Genomic DNA, 6,571 nt, shown 5'->3' with positions numbered 1-6,571 from the left:
TTGGTTAACCTAGAGTTATTTAAGGAAATAAATATTAGCTTTCCTTAAAAGGCTTTGCCTAGGTGGTGGTGGTTGCTCTCATATCCAAGAAGGTCATGTGCCTCGCCATGCAGTCCTGGAAGCCGATTTTGGAAATTAATATTTATGAAATTAATAACTTAGGTAGATTTGAATCAATAGTGTTAAGTTCTGCTTGCGATTCAAATCTAAACCATTAAGAACAGATAAGTTAAATTTGGAATCAATGATGTTAAGTTCCGTCTGTGATTCCTAATTTAACTTCTAAAGAACACAATAGGTTATTTAAGGAAAGGTTCGACACTTGTACAAAAAAATTTTGTACAGTGGAACTGGTACGTTTTCCTAGGACTAACCAACAAGGATCACCAAGCAAGAGAATAAGAATTGTTATGTCATGTGGCCTCTCCTCCCCTTCTTTTATAATACTTGCCCAAGGCAAATAAGGAAAGACTTTTTACAAAAATTAAAATCTTCCTCTTGTTTTTCCTTTTCCCCTTTTATTTTTCCTTTTCTTTCCTCTTGATTCAATCAATCACCAATCATGGATTGATTTGAGATTTAATTTGGTCGGCCCCTTGCTTGGGCACCAAGCAAGGGTGGTCGGCCACATCATCAAGGGGAAGAAAAATTTTTATAAAATTTTATAAAAGAAGAAATCCTCTTATAAAATTTTACAAGCTCTTTTTCCTAAAGTGGATGTTAAAAAAGGAAAGTTTTAAAAATTAAAAACATGTTTTAAAATTTAAAACTTCTCTTCTAAAAATTTCCTTTTTTAACATGGTTACAAAAATAGAAAATTTTAATTTTAAAACTTCTCTTCCTTTTTTTTAAAACCATGAGGATGGTTAAAAAAGGAAAGTTTTAAAACTTTTAAAACTCTCTATTAAACCATGTGGCCTAATTCAAACAAGGAAAGTTTTATATTTTAAAATTTCTCTTTTAAAACTTATAGTTTTCTACAAAGAGACGATTTTAAAAATTCAAAACACCCCTCCTTATTTGACAAATTGTGGTCGGCCCTTCATTTCTTGGACACCAAGCAAAGGGTCGGCCCCTTAAGAGGAGATGGTGGTCGGCCCTTGCTTAGTCACCAAGCCTTGGGCCGGCCTCCTTCTTGGACACCAAGAAGGGCTTTTATTTGGATAGACTTGAGGCTTTAATGAGGCTACGACAGGGACCTAGAGGAGAAATTGGCTTTGGCCTTCCGATGAGCTTGAGTATCCCGTGTTCGCCCCGAACACACAACTCAAGTTCATCAATAATAACTCATTCCACTATAGAGTTATTATTGCACTATCGCACCAATCCCAAATTATATTATGGGTTCCTTCATATATGAGTGTGTTAGTCTCCCCGTGTTTAAGATAACGAATGTCCACTAATTAAGTAAGCCACTGACAACTTCACTTAATTAATATCTAGCTCCAAAAGTAGTACCACTCAACTTCATTGTCATGTTGAACTAAGTCCACCTGCAGGGTTTAACATGACAATCTTTATGAGCTCCTCTTGGGGGACATTCTCAACCTAGATAACTAGGACATAGATTCCTTCTATAATCAACAACACACACTATAAGTAATATCATTTCCCAACTTATCAGGCCTATTGATTTATCGAACTAAATCTCACCCTTTGATAAGTTAAAGAAATAAATACTAAATATATGTGCTTGTTATTATATTAGGATTAAGAGCACACACTTTCATAATAACTAAGGTCCAGTTCTTTTATTAAGTCAGTATAAAAAGAACTTACCTAAAATGGTCCTTCTCAATACACTTAGAGTGTACTAGTGTAATTTATTACTCAAGATAAACTAATACATAATTACACTACGACTATACCAATGGTTTGTTCCTTTCTATCTCAGTTGTGAGCAACTATTTATAATTTATAAAGAACTGATAACATGATCTTCTGTGAGTGACACCACACATCATGTTATCTACAATATAAATTAATTGAACACTACACTTAACAAATAAAATGTAGATATTTGACTAATGTGATTCTTTTATTTCAAAAATAAATGTTTACAAAAGCTAGGCTTTTAGTATACACTCTAACAATAGGAAGCGAGTCGACATGCTCGGTGTATCTAAGGGACGAAGTGCTGCGAAAGAATACACCGATGGACGAGAAGGATATGTGCGACATTCAAGGGATGAGAAGTCATGGAGGAAGACTGCTCGAAAAGAAAGTCAGAGTTGGGTTTAGGTGAGCTCAACTCCGGAAGGCATGAGCATCACCCAAAGAAGAGCGACAAAGAGTTAACCAGTTTTGAAGGTTAACTAGTCGAGCAGCCCAGTGGAAGGTGCCTCCAATAATGTTGGAGGTGCCCTCACACCTTTTTGTGGAAACCATTATTATCCACTGAAGGTGCCCTGGATGTCATTGGAGGTGCCTCCAACCCATGGAAACCAACGGCAACAGCTATCTAGAATGCTATAAATAGCATCCTAGGGCTAGGAGTTAAGCACAACAACTTGTAATCAATTTTTATACTCCTTACAGAGTTGTCAATGATTGTAAGAAACTTCTCTGCCTTCAACAAAGTATATTCTTAAAGAGCTTTTATTTGTCTTGGATTAACAACCACTTACATTGTAACCAAATAAATCCTGCCTCTTTTTTATGTTATTGATTAATTTATTTATAGTTGTTTAATTGTTTATCCTTGCTAGTTTGAAAAGCAAGAGATTTTATAACTCTATTTTCAAGACTATTCATCCCCCTCTAGTTGACCCTATGCGGGCCGACATGAGGAAGTCGCTAGGGCTTTATAAAGTGAAACCCCGCATGTCTCTTCAAGAGGGGCCGTTGGATGGAGAAGGTGAAAAGGCAGGATGGATTTTATAGCTATCGAATAAGGAGAGAGAGGCGTGGTTTTTCATACAAAAAATTATGACCTAGCTATCACATCAGTGGAAAGGAGGTGGATAGACACGTGGCGACAATAGAGAGATAGCCTTTATGAAGGATGTGGCAGGCAAATCATTATCCGATGCACCAACATGTATATTGATAAGGATCCTTCTTCTCTCATTTATGGAGTTTGGTGAGCATCTAAGGCCGATCGGTCTTAAGGCGGGTCGGACCTTTGGAACTTTGTCTTTTGTGGGTGGACGCCCAATCGACCTCGAAACTAGTCAGAGCTCTAAGGTTCTGCAACCCCTACAAGTGTGCTTAGTTTTATGAGTTGCTCATTATACAACGAGATAAAGACTAGGTCATCCCATCACTTAGACATGCAAAGTACTTATACACACTTAATAAAATAGTAGCTTGAAGTCATAGGACAAGTAAAGTTTGAATAAAGTTAAGTTATATGCGTGAAGTTTTTTCTCATTGTAGGAAGATTTCAAATATAGGCTGCATCATTTAAAATTTGGTATGGCACCTGAGTGAGCTCAGTTAGAAGCCTTTGATGATTCAAGAAGCGAGCAGGGGTTTAGACGCCAAATAGTTGGCCTCCCAGAGTTGTTTACAAGCTCCATCTGCTCCATAAAGAAAAATCTTGTTGATGGAAGTGTCAAGCTAAAAGTTGAAATCGCGGTATTGAAGGTAGGTCAGCTTCTTGGTCTCAAAGCGCTCATCCTCCCCCACCCAGTAGTCTTTAAGCTCTGCCCGAGAGGCAACTAACTCAAATATGGTTCCTGTCAACTTAGATTTGGAGGCAGTCAATTCAAACCGCGCAGTCTCCAACTCTGCCCGCAAGGACTCTAGCTCTGTTCTTTGGTCGTTCATGCTCTTCTGCTGCTTAGACATCAGCAGGGCTTTGGTCATCAACTCGGCTTCCTTGGCATCCAATTCCAAGGCATGGGTGGTCCTCAGCTCCTCTAACTTGGCGGTAAGACTCTGAGTTTCATCAATTTGTTCATCCAAGTTAGCTACCACTTGGGTCCACCTGGCCATTTCGGACCAAAGCTTGTCTTCAGGGTGGTCTCCAATTCCTGGGTCTTCACCGCTTCATTCCTCCCCAGCTCCTGAGCCTCCTAGATTTTCCTTTCTAGTTCACGCAGTTAACTGGTCGGGCTGGTAGCTGGCAATGACTCCAATTCTAATACTCACCTTTTCAATGCCATGTTCTGTCAGGCCAAGTCTACTAAGGTTTAGGTTATACTCATCCTGACTCCCCAAATCTATAGAAAAGTCATCATCAAAAGTGTTTAGGATAAGAGAAGGTAGGCTAGCTTAAACTTACCATGGTTAAGTCTTGGGTAAACCCATCAGTCATCTCTGTTATTATGTAATCTTCTGACCAGGTCATGGACAACTCCCAGACCTCTATTAACTGGCCCTTTTGTAATATTCAACACAAACTGCCAGTGGATCCGAGGGAGAGGCTACCACTTGATTAGAGGGTACGTCGTAGATAGCTAAAAATTTGTAACAATCCTTCGGCTTGCTGGAGGAAGCCTCGACCAGCGAAGAAATTGGAAGAAGGGATGATAATTGAGGAGTAGTCACGATAGAACACCCTCTCAGCATGAAGATTGCTCCTCCTTGAACCAAGCTGTCGAAAGCTAGGGTTGAAGGCATCCACTCGAAAGGCGGGGTTGGAGTGTTATCCCTAGTTGGCGTCGATTGGGGGGAAGTCACAGCAGGAGAAGACGTTCGCTCAGGGGATAATTGTGTAGTAGGGGCGAGTCGGTGCATCTTGTGTCTAGGTTTCACTGGTGCTTCTGCTTCAATGGGAAGAATTTCTTCTAGTATTATTGGAAGATCGGAAGATAGCCCTTCTATAGCTAGTACTTCACTGTATCGCCTACTTAGCTACTGGATGCTTCTCCAGAAGGATCATCCCGTTGGTTTTCCCATTCGGCTAAAAGAAGCTGCTCTTGTCAATCTAACTCGATTTCCTTCAATTGTAGGGACTCAAAAGCTAACGCCAGGAAAAGGGTGTCGACTGCATAAAATAAAAAAAAATACCTTAATTAGCAATAACAGGAAGGCTAAGTTATCAATCCTTACCAAAGGAACAGGAAAGCTTCGCTCGGATGGAGTTTAGTTCGAACAGGTAGAGGAGGTCCTCCTACAGCAAGTGGGGAACGTTGAATTGTAAGCCAACCAGCCTCTCTGAAACAAAAAACAAAGGTGGGATTATGTTTGTAGTCACCTAAATAAGGAATAGGAGGAAGATCCGACTGTCATTTGGTTGGCTAAGACACAGGATCAAGTATCTAAATGGAAAAGAAATGAGATTTCTATCCCTTAATAGAGGAAGGCAACTTCTTGAAGAAGGCTGCCTTAGGATGAGATTGGAATAAGAAGACACTGGATTCTGATTTTTTTTTTAGGATAAGAAAAGTAATGAAAATTATACGGGGTCAGAGGGATGCTATATAGGTGGAACAGAATGGTCATTCCGCACATGGAGTGGAAGGAATTGGGTGTGAGTTGTTGGAGTAGAATATCAAAGTAGTGGCTTATTTCATACAAAAAGTGGGGGATTGGAAAGCGTATACCTGCGAAAAGTTAATCATTGAAGAAGGTGACATAGCTAGGCGAAGGACGATGAAGATGATCCTGAGTTGGGATACGAATGCGAAATCTCTCATAGTTGTCGAAGTCTGATCGAGTGAAAGTATATCAAGGAGTGAATATTTCTTCGGCCGTGGATGGGTAAGAGAGAAATAAAGGAAGATTGGAGAAGACACTTACTAGCATGGATCGCGAAAGAGAGAGCGTGGTTGACAGAAGTTTCCGAAGGGGAAGATGGAAGAAGATGAAGCATGGATGGGTTTTCTTGGATATTTAAACATAGGCCGTAAGAGATTCTTTAAGCTCAATCGTTCAATCACAACGCCCTAATTTAAGGTAGCCGTCAAATCATAGAGCAGGAAATTAATCGATCGGTATAAAAAGGTGTGCATCAACTATTATAGCAGAGAACGAGGAGTTCGTGGGACACGTGATGAGTACATAGGAAACAACAGTTATGATGGACAAGACAACCAAATCATTTCAATAAAGAGACCCTCCCGCATATCAACGGCACATTACTTAGCATATCAAGGGTCTGACATGCATTTTTCCAAGAAGATAAAGTTGATTGTAGCATTAGTGGATGATCAGATGCAGGGCCAGTTGGTCAAACTAACCGATCAAAAAATCAAGTGGGAACAAGACTCAGGTCTAGTGAATCCAGCTCCCCACTTTTACAACACAACTCTCATTATGCGGCTGGTCAGACTACCTCTAGGAGACAACACTATCAGGAAATCATAACTTGTTACAGAATAATAGTTAATTGACAAAAAATATTTTGCTACCAAGGCATATATAGGAAACGGAACCTTCCTTGGAGGGTGTTTGTACAGCTTCCATTGTTTGACGTTACTTAGCATATTTTAACATCTGACATTCTGAACCGCCTCATTAATATGAGGGTTACAAAAGACAGTTCATATGGATAAAATGGAACCTTCCTTGAAAGGTATTGTACACATTCTATTACTCAACATATTATGACACTAGACATTCTCTAACATCTCATGATTATGGGAGTTCTAAGGGTCAATATAAAAAAGGGATCCTCTCTATT

Source organism: Zingiber officinale, chromosome 1B (assembly GCF_018446385.1).
Source record: "Zingiber officinale cultivar Zhangliang chromosome 1B, Zo_v1.1, whole genome shotgun sequence".
Taxonomy (NCBI): Eukaryota; Viridiplantae; Streptophyta; class Magnoliopsida; order Zingiberales; family Zingiberaceae; genus Zingiber; species Zingiber officinale.
This window is presented reverse-complemented; position numbering follows the sequence as displayed.